The sequence below is a fragment of the Anneissia japonica genome, unplaced genomic scaffold (genome assembly GCF_011630105.1).
Source record: "Anneissia japonica isolate Jap-2015-1 unplaced genomic scaffold, ASM1163010v1 scaffold24_len2511860_cov200, whole genome shotgun sequence".
Lineage (NCBI taxonomy): Eukaryota > Metazoa > Echinodermata > Crinoidea > Comatulida > Comatulidae > Anneissia > Anneissia japonica.
The window spans coordinates 1831660-1843776 of NW_022730786.1; the positions used below are offsets into that span (position 1 = coordinate 1831660).

General features: G+C 33.7%; 1 protein-coding gene across 2 annotated transcripts in view; it reads right to left on the reverse strand.

The window, feature by feature from the left end:
* Nucleotides 1–12117, reverse strand: part of LOC117115048 (dystroglycan-like) — an 83464-nt gene that overhangs the window by 52358 nt on the left and 18989 nt on the right. For both annotated transcript variants that reach the window (XM_033258700.1, XM_033258699.1), the window contains exon 2: nucleotides 4114–4208. The gene's annotated coding sequence lies outside the window, so the exon portion shown is untranslated. The remainder of the gene's footprint in view (nucleotides 1–4113; nucleotides 4209–12117) is intronic.

The window sequence follows — 12117 nt, forward strand, 5'->3', positions numbered from 1 at the left end:
AAGCATCGGATCGGAGTTTAGTTTGCTAATATAAACCTAATCCCGAGTAAATCTTAATGCTTTGCATCGGCTGTACCGTGTATACAAATACACTCTTTTTATACTACTACTATAAAACTAGGCCTTTTTCTAGATAGAAGCAAGGACTAGACTAGCCTAGGCCTAGACGGGACGATGATGGAATGGAACTGGAGGGATAAGCCCAGTCGGCTGGCATTCGGACGGATGGTAAACAAGCCTAGGCCTATAAATTGCCTTCGGGAGATAGAGTTTTTGAGTGTTTTGTAAAAAAAAAAAAAAAAAAAAAAAATTCAGGTCGGGGGCTTTTCCGACGGTCGGGCGGGGGTTGCTAACCAATTGTTTTATTTTACGTGGCCTAACATCATTTTGAATAGTAGTTTAGTATTTGAAAAGCAGTCATGGAAATACCCTTTGTTACCCTATTCTGTTAAGTGTTATCTCTGTTTACTTGAATGTTAACTCATGGCAAGGAGCAAATAAAATCTAGGCCAAGTCATACATTTTTAGACCAAGTGCACATGTAAAATGAACTAAACAATTACGGATCTTATCAATGTAGCAATTAAGAACAGTCTTCTAATCACATAACTAGGCTGTCTACTGAAAGAAAATCTGTTCCAGCAGCTCTGAAACCATTTTGGAATAGATAATTGGGTAGTTTGTCAAATGATAAATACACTGCTAATATCAACAACATTCTAACCACAGCTTCCGCCAATCATAAATATTTCTTTTATTTACTTAAATAAATGCTGAAGTCATGAAAAATGAGGCTGGAGTCAACCACAACAAATAATGTGAACTCAAGCGTTACAGAAAATTTGATTTTGAAATTAATCTCTGGAAGGTCCTGCAAAGAATTTCAGTTTTGTAAATATTATTGGAAAAACTTTGTATGCAACAATTGAAACAAGATATAGCCAAATATCTATGCTGAATAAATAAACTTTAAGCAACCAAGTTTCATGTTTGAATTGATTATTCTGGATACGTTATTTGATTTTAATTGAAAGTAAGAAAATATTTTCTTCGCCAATTTAAAGATACACGTAATACCATGAAGTTTTGCATTGACTTATTAAATTGGCTGCTGCTTGTATGGACTAATGATCTATCTCTATTTACCTTACTTGAAAGGAGGAATGTATTAATATGAAACCAAATCAAAGGTTTCAGTTTTGGACAGTTTCACAGACTTAATACATATGTTAAATTTAATATAAATATAATTCATAAACACGTTGTTGAATTAGCAATGTGACAGTGACATCAAAGGTTTCAGTTTTGGACATAGTTTCACAGACTTAGTACATATGTTAAATTTAATACAAATATAATTCATAAACATGTTGAATTAGTAACGTGACAGTTCATACAGTACCATAAACTTCCACAACCATTTTAGTATGAAAGTTCTCATATGAATGGTAGTCTATACTGCAATGAACTTGACTTATTTTTTTCAAATAACATAGACATGTGGTGACAATTTTAGTGATTAATTACTAATCACCCAATGTGATACTGATTAAGGTAGGATTTAGAAATCATGGACCACATATCCCTTGTTATTTATGGGATGTTTAAAATGCAATGATCACAATGGTAGAAAAGACAAAAAAAAAAAAGGCCATGTGATGGACGATCCTTGAATATTTTATAATTATAATCGGTGATCTTTTTAGGAGTGGAGTGGCAGCTTAGTGTATAAGATGCTTGCCTTTCAAACCCCTTGTCCAAATCCTGTACAACATTTATTATTCTCATGACTTAAAAAAACAACTTCGCTCCCTAAGTTTGAATATAGCTCTTATGTTTTCCAATTTTAGTATGTTAACTGTCATAATTTAGTAGAAACAATACAAAGGTGATATCGCTGAATAAATATTGATTTGAAAACTGATTTTCATTTAATTTGCCTAGGATAGGATACAGTGGCCCTGTCACTGGCTGTTGAATGAAGTACAAAGTCCACTACAGAAGAAATGTGTATGGTAAATGAAGTACCAAGTCCACTACAGAAGAAATGTGTTTAGTACAAAAGAGAGTTACTTCAGTGCGAAAATGTGAGTTGCGAGTTGGTATGCGAATTGCGAAACTCCCATTTTCCAACTCGCAACTTGCATTTCCCAACTTGCAACTCGCATTTTACAACTCGCAACTCACTTTTTTCAAATTGCAACTATTCAACGCTCAACTTTCCAACTTGCACTTTTCGCTTTCCAACTCGCAACTCACATTTTCCAACTTGCACAAAAGAAACCCTCAGTACTAATAGAGGTGTCCTAGATATTTAACATTGAAAATGTACAACTGTCATAAGTAGGCAATATGAAATAGGTGCTGATATAGAATATGGACTCCAGCAATAAATGGACCTGAGTCCATGTTAAGCCATAAAATATGAACCCTAATGTAAATGGACCACCTTGATAATTTTTACCACTGGTTTGTGTACTATATATTTCTATAATATTTGGATGTCACTTCATCATTCTGACCTTTGATAAAAAAAATAATAAAAATGGCCACTTATCTATAGTGTAGTTATTTCAGATGCGTCATTTGTCAGCAAGGGGTATCCTAAAAAAAATTAGGTCACAGTCACACCTTGCATAAGAGGCTTGTGTATTGGTGACAAAAGGCATGTGTATTGGTGACAAAAGGCTATAACAGGAGGGGACAATGAGCCCAGGCATAATCTGAAGCTTACTGGTTCAATACAGGTTAATTGTGAGTTTGTAACACAAATCAATAATGTTTGCATAAAACTTACAAAGATATAAATATTCCCAACTAATATACTCTGACTCAGAGTTGAGGGGGTTCAAGCACCTAATAGACAAATCAATGCTGACTACAAAGTACTTTATTTATCATGCTTTTAAAGGCATTTTATTCTCTGCATAAATATTAATAAAGTCATGTTTTCCCTATTCACTAATAAAATATTCCACAAAAAAAAAACCAAATTCTAAAAAACTGTCTAGTTTAAAGTTATTGGAACCTCATACATTCTAGTAATCATTTATATGTTCAATTATATGTTAAATTGGCGAGGATGTAGTATTTCCTTGAATTCTGCTATTGAATATTTGTTAAAAATCAATAATTACATTACCTTAGCCCCGTCCCTTAATTTGTTACGTGCGCGAACGAAGATTGAGCGTGACGTCAGACTTGTCTCACGGTGTACTATACCGCTCACGCACGCTGTGAAGTTTTTGTAACCTTTTTTTTTTCGGCGCGACGAGCGAAACTGGTAAATCATTCGCTCAATTTTCGTTCAGTGTCAACAATGGCTTCTATAACGCCGTATAAGTTCGAACCGTACTGTACTGATGATGATGGCAGCGGCAATGAAGAAGAGGCGGGAGGAGAGAAAGATGTGTATAAGAGACAGGTCCACTACAGAAGAAATGTGTTTAGTACAAAAGAGAGTTACTTCAGTGCGAAAATGTGAGTTGCGAGTTGGTATGCGAATTGCGAAACTCCCATTTTCCAACTCGCAACTTGCATTTCCCAACTTGCAACTCGCATTTTACAACTCGCACTGGGAATGCATTGATAGATTGGTTGCTTGATCAAATAAGAATAACTGTTGATACTGAGTAGAATATTTACTAAAACTTTTGTAGTAGCCTCCGTACTGGCACTTCCTTGAAGTTGCCTCACATGACTAAGAAATCCGCTATCCAACTACCTCAAGAAGCCCAACAAAAACAACATCATAACTCACCGATGACAGTCACTGAATGGCTGGAATTTAAATGTGACAAAACAAGCCTATAATTTAGTTTTATACTAATTAGCGTAAAACAATTAAAAATGCTTGACAAGCAGACTAGGGATCAGATTACACGCAGCCGGCACAATAACTGGATCGTTTCATGTAAAATTGCATTAATGGGACGGTAACTACACGTTGTTCGTCAACATGATCCCTTTATCGGACTGTTTACAGCCACGGTATTTCCATTAAGAAATCATATGACACTGCAATACGAGAATAACAATATTGATTTGTAAAACAAATAGCTGAGAATGTAAAATCTCAATAGATAATTATGCAATGAATGGTTTTTGTTTTACCTGTCAAAATTGAATGGTCTTCTTCATCAACCAGTAAAGAAATCAATGCTGGGGTGAGTCTGCAATGAAAGTTCTTTGAGACAAAACACCAGAATCTGAAAATAAACAATTTTTCATTAAAATTTCATACACCATATACTTGAATTATGTTAATACTAATGAGCATTGGGGAATAAAGATCCAAACTTGGGTCATAAACTAAACAAGTAGGCCACGAAGCTAGTAAAATAAACAACATACAGCACACTTTGAAATTATTATACACACAAGCCTATTTACGACAATCACTATAATGACAAGTATATGCTCTTAACGTTGAAAGAAATAAAATCTACATAAACAATACTGACACAAAAAATCCTTCCAAATAAATTTAAATACATTAGCATACTATTGACTACTGAAGGGCATCACTATCTAAAAATTTTATAACTAACACAATATCAACTACCGTAATTCAAATACCATAATTTTTATTAGATACAAATTTTTAAATATTACTTAATGAAAATGAATTATAAATTTTTATAGGTTTATGATGAGTAATTTAACGTATTTATGAATAATTCATGAGATAACTGTCACATGCTAAATAGCAATATCATAATAACAAGCTTGTGTTTGTGAAAGAAAATTCATCTTGTGATATTTACAAGATAGATATTAGATGAAAAACTACATTTTCATTTCACTAGAATTCTTAGAATTAACAATATGTCAAGGGCTTGATTTTACCTTCACAATCATGTTCAATTGAAAGACAAAACCCCCAATATTATGAGAGTGCAAACATATGCTTGAAAAGGAAGATGGAGTTAACAGTGCAAGCTCTATAAAAAGATGATTAATTTTACTTAATTATTAATTTTTTTTTTAAATTGATATTAGCTTTAATCCTAGGCCCTGTCCAAACTATCAAATATTATTCGAAAAAAAAAATGTGACATGCCTAAATATGGTCATGACAGCATCACATCATGACCATATATAGGCACATCATGACTATATATGGGCATAAACCAGTTCTTTGTCAAAGAAAATTTGATAGTGTGGAGATAGCTCTAATAAACTTGTTTTATGACTTTTAATCCTGTAATTGAATCTATTGCACTTTATTAGGTCAACAGGTTATTCATATAAAGACCAATAAATGTTTATATAATACCAGTAAAAAGAAAAGACTAACAATAAAGGCCAGAAAAAACCCTATGAATTGAGTCCAATTAATCCTCCGTCACTGAAATCTCACCTTTCAGAATTAGATCGCCAGAGATTATGCGTAAAACGCTTTGATATTGGGAGATAATAAAGATTAATTGATAGGCCTACTAACATCTTGCATGGCTGAGTTTTGATTTTCTTTGTTACATATCTCTATTTAACTGAACTTAACCTAGCTCCTTAGCTTACTGTAAATCTTATTATTAATCAAACTCATGTTATAGACGGTCAAAAATGGTCCCTGCCAATCTGATAACAGAAATTCCCTTATAAACTTCAAACCTAAAATCACGTACTCTAGATTAAATCGAAGGGGAAGGGGTGGTGTGTACCGTTTGGGAAGTGAGGGAAAAGACACTACCGCTGATAGCATCACATGGAACAAGGAAACAAGGAATCTGGCAGTCACGGAATGATGAATCCATAAAGATCATACACTTCATTTTATACTATATGGATGAATTATCTACAGGGTTAGGCACCCATGCCTGCATCACTTATCAGTATCTTATCACATATTTCAGCTTCAAAACCTAGACTGGGTGCGGTTGGAGTAAAATGCTTATAATGTTATAGAAGTACATTTACTACTTCAAAGAAAAGACAAGGATCCAAATTTGCATTAAATTATTTATATATTTAAAACACATGGATTGCAATTATATATTTTAAGTTTTAAGAAGGACAATAGTTTAAATTTGTAAACTTTCTTAATTCGCCTCCAAAATATTCAAATATATTCAAGTTTGCAGTAAAAGATGGATGGCTTGAAATTGAATTCAAGCTAAAGAGCTGTTAAAACTAGTATTTTACCTTATTATATTTATAATGAATCCTAATTATGTCATGACGACATGGCCTAGATATAGTCAATGTTAAAGTTCACTTAATAAAACCTCATTACAGCGTAATTAAGCATTTTGAAAAAAAAGTAATTACCAATACAGTAATAAAATATTAAGTTAAAAATAAAAATACATGTGCGGTGGATAAAACAAACATTATTAGCTTTCAACTATATCTGAGAGTATAATTTCAATGGCGGTTTCATGAAGGAAATAAGTCATTTTATCATGTACCTCCCAATTGTATTCTACTATAGGTAAAATATATTCTACATTCCAGAAAAGTCATAATTTGAATGATCATAAAAGATATATGGACATGGATGAATGGACTGTTAAATTTGTGGAGTGAATGCCATGAGCACCAAATATTTAATAGCAGTAATTGGCAATCCTATACATTTTCTACTGTATTTTTATAGAGAGGAATAAAATCACACACAGGTCTAACTACTGTACATTTACATACCTTTATTCATTGCGGATAGTTAATAAAAAGGCAGACATTAGGATCGAACCCAGACTTTCAGTCTGCAAGTCATGGCACATTAAGAATTTTCATTGTATGAATAAACTAATATCAATCAATGATGCACATAAGCACAAACTGTTCTATTATGTTTATGAACAGGCTAAATGACCTGTGATATAATACTATGATAAGTGCTAAGAAACAGCTGGGATATAAATCAGGCATAATGCACAAAAATTCTGTTAGCAGGAAAGGTGGGGGAGAGAGTTGGTGTGGCATACAGGTAAATAAGAGTCTTTGAGGGTCCTAGAAAAAAAAAAGGTAAAGAGTTTTAAAAAGAAATTTTTAATGCTGTCATAATTGCTGCAAAGCAGCGAATTCATATTCTTGACAGCAATTTGACCTCTGAAAGGTCATTGTTTGTCAAAAAACAAGGGCCTAAGACGACTGAAAAGCGGAGTTTCCTTCTTTCGTTCTGCCGGGTAAAATCAATTACTTTAGGCGACGTTTATAGACTAACCAACACGTACCAACGTCCGCATGTCGCGCTAGCCTTATCCTACTCTACGCCTAGACTAGCTAGGATGGTATAGGCCTAGCCTTGAAGGGACGAAAGTCCCAATGAAAAACAATGTCGCTCCTTGATAGCTAACATTGTCTATTTAACATCACAATAATTCATTATTAGACCTATAGTTGTTTTTTTAATTGTACTCCACAAATCTCAGCCGATACCTCGCACAACTCGAGTAACGTCTCGTATCTATTGTCGTGACGTCATGGCTCACACTTGCCATGTCTCGCACTTGTGAACAAATAACACGCTGGCTCACACTTTGGCAACACTCTTTGGCAGTCAACTCGCCCCTAGAAAACCTGCCCTTGGAAACTTGCCCCATAAAAAAAATGTACACTTCCTAGACCATGCAGTCTTCAAAATAAAAATTGTAACCTTTGGTAATCAACTACATTTTCCACATACATAGAAATTTTTGAAACTTTATTAAAAATAAAACCTAAACAGTAATTCACCACTATAGACACTTTTTGACAAAAATGAAAAATTACGACTTTGTTACCCAATGAGAAGTGTTCTAATATAGACAATGGGTCGTATCTCATATTATTTGTTATATTTTTATTATTCATTATTTTCACTTGACTCGCATAAATAATTTTGTTTGAAGAACATTTGTATGCAGTTGTACTTCGCAGCATTTCACTTGCAATTTGCAATTTCTAGTTTAAGTATTAGTAAAAGCTCTGGGAGAGAGTTATCATGGTCTGGAATACATCCTGGATCTCAATCGTTGAGGAGGCTAAATAAACTAACTGAATCTCTTATTGTTTTTGAATATCCTGTATTGATCGTGATACCTTTCAACTGTCAAATTAAGGGTCTATCCACTACAATAACTACCATAGTTAATACCCTGAGTATACAGCATAATCCCAATCTACAAACTATATAAGCAGTGATTGATGAGAGAAAATAATCAAAGTGTGAAATCATTTTATTAAAATGTTTAAAAGTCTCCAGAATGCACCTTCACCCTTACACATCATAAAAAAAAAAAAAAAAAAAAAAATTTCAAATCTGCCACTGCTAATATTATCTCACAAGACTCAACAAGCTTCATAAACTTAATGTAAACTATACAACACATTAAAACAATTTCAAAAACATTTACTTTCGATAATGCATAATTATAATGATAAAAAACTAACATTTTTATTGGGTATTTTCAATCATAAAACAAAAACTTGTTAGTAGAAATGTTAGTTTAGGACGTGATGTTTAATATTGGATTCAAAGGTTTGTAGAAACTTCCTGCAGAACCCGACACATGTAGATGGTTATTAATTTTTTGCAAACAACATTTATAATTGCTTCCATCCTGATATATTTTGAAGTTGAAAATATTTTTAAAAACTAAGTTGGACATTAAATAATATGAGACCCTGACAATATTTTCAATGATTTGTTCCCATGGTTACCGTATTGACGTTAAAGTAGGCAGGCACTCACACTGAGTGTGGGCAGACTTACCACGCTACAACAAGTTAACTCGTACTCTACATGGCATACAGGATCGAATAAATCGATTCACACATGGCAGACAACTCTGGAAGCTACTCACAAAATGAATCATATAAAAACATTAAGTCAGGATTATCATTAAGGATATCCTTACAACTTGAGTGCCAAACCCACAAGATTTCACTGCAGTAGAGCGTATATATCGTAATTGCTACATCTAAACATTAATTCAGGCTTTGCACAGCAGCCATTCACACAACAGAGTTCAGAATTTTTACATTTTTTACTGGTCCTGAATGGGAAAATCTCATCACCAATATTATGACAGGAACACTGTAAACTGACATATTAACAATAATAATGCGACAATTAATTTGCAAGGATTCAAGGTAAAATGGATTAATGATTGTACTTGGTTTATCCCATTACCCTTGAAATGGTCTTACTATCATAATACCCTATTCAGGCAATACTTTCGTTGTAATATAATGCAAGTAATCAAGGACCATTTATCAATATAATAATTCATATGGAAATGTGTATGTTACAGCAATATACTGTACAAATATAAGGTTGACATCATTCCCTAGCACAACATCCCATCCGAAGGATGAGGTGGTAGTTAGTGTGAAGTGGCTAAAGCTCTGTCCACACTATCAATTTTTATTTGACATATTTCACCCAAATATGGGCATATCACATTAATTTGTAACATAATATTTGACAGTGTGGACAAAGCCTCACTGACACACTTGTGATCAGCAGTTTCAAGAATGTATTTTGAAGACTTACTGTAAGCCCTGTCCAGACAATCAAATTTGATGACATGCCTAAAATATGGTCATTATGACATATTATGACCATATATAGGCACATCATAACTATATATGGGCATACATCAAAGAAAATGCCATAGCCTGGACAGAGCTTCAGTGCTTTGTAGTGTTGGCATATGCGATATATTATGATTAAAAACATGGAATATGGAGAAAATATTGAATAAGAAAAGCCTTGAATATGTTGAAAACATGGAATAACAAAGTTGAAACATGTAATATGATGAAAAACATGGAATATATTTGCACAGCAATTTTGCGTATTAATTTGATTTGTATATTGAGGAAGGTGCTAATGGTATGAGTAAATGAATACACAGGTGATTACTTAAACCTCACTTCCATTGACACTATCACTCAATTTCCATTCTTAATTAATCCCTTTAACTTCTAATTTCCCTATCTTATGTTGTAGGCAATCAACTTTGGAGGAGTCTCCCCTTTAGGAACATACCGCCTTACATTTCCTCAATATGTTAGAAGCAGTAATCACAAACAAATTATCATCATTCAATGGCAAATTAGAGTACAACATCATCTGGTGTCCATTGTCCTTGTGTCCCCTTAGATTAGAATGCATTTAATTCTGTTGTAATACCATTAGCCATTCTTCGTTACTGCATCTCTTTGTTATCAGTAATAAGTAATGCTTTTTCGGTGTAACACCACACAAGTGGGCTAGCGATGCGAAAAATGTATTACCGAAAGTCAGTAACCTTTTTTATATAATTGGGCTTTAGAAAACGAAGAGGTAAATCTGAGCTAAAAAAGCACCTAGAGCTGAGGAAAGAGATTAACAAATGAATGCACGACTTAAAAGGTATATTGTTACCCAGAACAAATCAGTCTTTAAATGAGTAACCGAACATGCACGGAGTAAACCTACTAAGCCAAGTTTTGAATAAAGATGGAACAATAAAGACCAAATGTAAATGAGCAATTGAGTAAAAATTCGAGGGTCTGGAAAAAACATGAATTCCTAGAATTAATAATATTAGTACATTAACCTAGCTGCTTGAAACATGAAAATAATTTCAATATTCACAATTGGGTTAACTGTTACGATAACATCATTATCAATGATAATTAATGATTTTGATCTAATGAGCTAAAAGATCATGTGACATTGTTAAGTAGCAGTTTAGTCAAAGTACCTTAGGGTATGTTCACACACGGTGTAAGACTGGCGTAGCCTTCGCAGGCGTAAGCTAATGCACAGATTAAAATTCCAAATGTGTTCACACAAACGAAATTCGATATATTAACGCTGGCGTTAAACTAATAAAGGTCTATGGGGGAATAATTTTCAGTTTTAAATAATGAACAGGTTCTTAACTGTAGTAAAATATTTACAGTGCATCAAAAAAACTTTTAAATCATGAACTGTTGGAAGTGAACTTATATGATTACTGTATTTTAAATGAACAATTTTACTTCTGATTTTTCAGCTAGCATTGGGGAACAATTTGTTGTGTTGCAGGTTTTAACAGACAGTCTAAATAGGTTAAAATATACACTGTAAACTAGGTAAAATCCAATAGAAAAAGAATCCCCTTACCATTTCATTTATAGAGAGCAAAGGAAAGGGATTAAAGTAACTAATCTATTGCAATCATGATTGGTCAATCTCTTGAAATGAGGTCAAATCATCCAAGCATCACTGGCGTTAGCTCTGTGGCGTTAAATAATCTGGGGTCTGCAGGTAGCGTTAATAATGCCACGGGGGTGGCATTGTGAGTGGCGTAAGTAACGCCACTGCTTAGTTCACACACAAAGGCGTACGCTACGCCAGGCTCAAGCCATCCTTACGCCGTGTGTGTGAACATACCCTTACTTGTTCTTGACTTGCAAGTTTGAACTATCAGTTTAAGCTACTAACTTATTTAATCTTGGCTACTGAGTGATTAGCTAGTGCTATTAATTTGTCACTCAAGTTATCAAATGATAATAGTTAAAGCTATTAACTTGTAAGTCAAGCTGTCAAATGATTAGTTAAGAGCTATCTACTGTACTTGCAAATCAAGCTATAAATAAAATAAATATAAAAAATTTGTTATTGATTGATGTAAAATATTGTACTGTACTTACTTTTATCTTAGTAATAATGTGGGGGTGGGGACGGACCCCCCATTTTCACGGGGAAGGGGGGTCGCCGTATTCATGGAAGCTTTTAAAAACCAAAAGGCCCAAGTCAAGCAGGCCTAGGCCCAAGGCTAGCTGACGCAATTTTATTAGGCTAGGCCCAGGTAGGCCTAGGCCAGAATTTGAGGAATGCAACAAAACAGATGAAGATGAGACTTACTGTAGGCCTAATTAAATTCAATAGTTGACATGCTTTATTTTAGATTAAAAATACAGTAATAATGAACAAATCCCGGCGACAAAGCGTCGATCCGACTGTACCCAGTCGCATTGTTTGCCGTAATTTCACATGTTTGACGACGATTACCACGATGAATGTGTATGTCACTGATATCAATTATAACTAAAAGTGAAAAACTTAAAATACAAAATGAAAACAAAGTAAAGAAATAAAACATAAATCAGGTTTCGTAAATTTTTAATAATCTTCCTGCCCCGGATCATGCT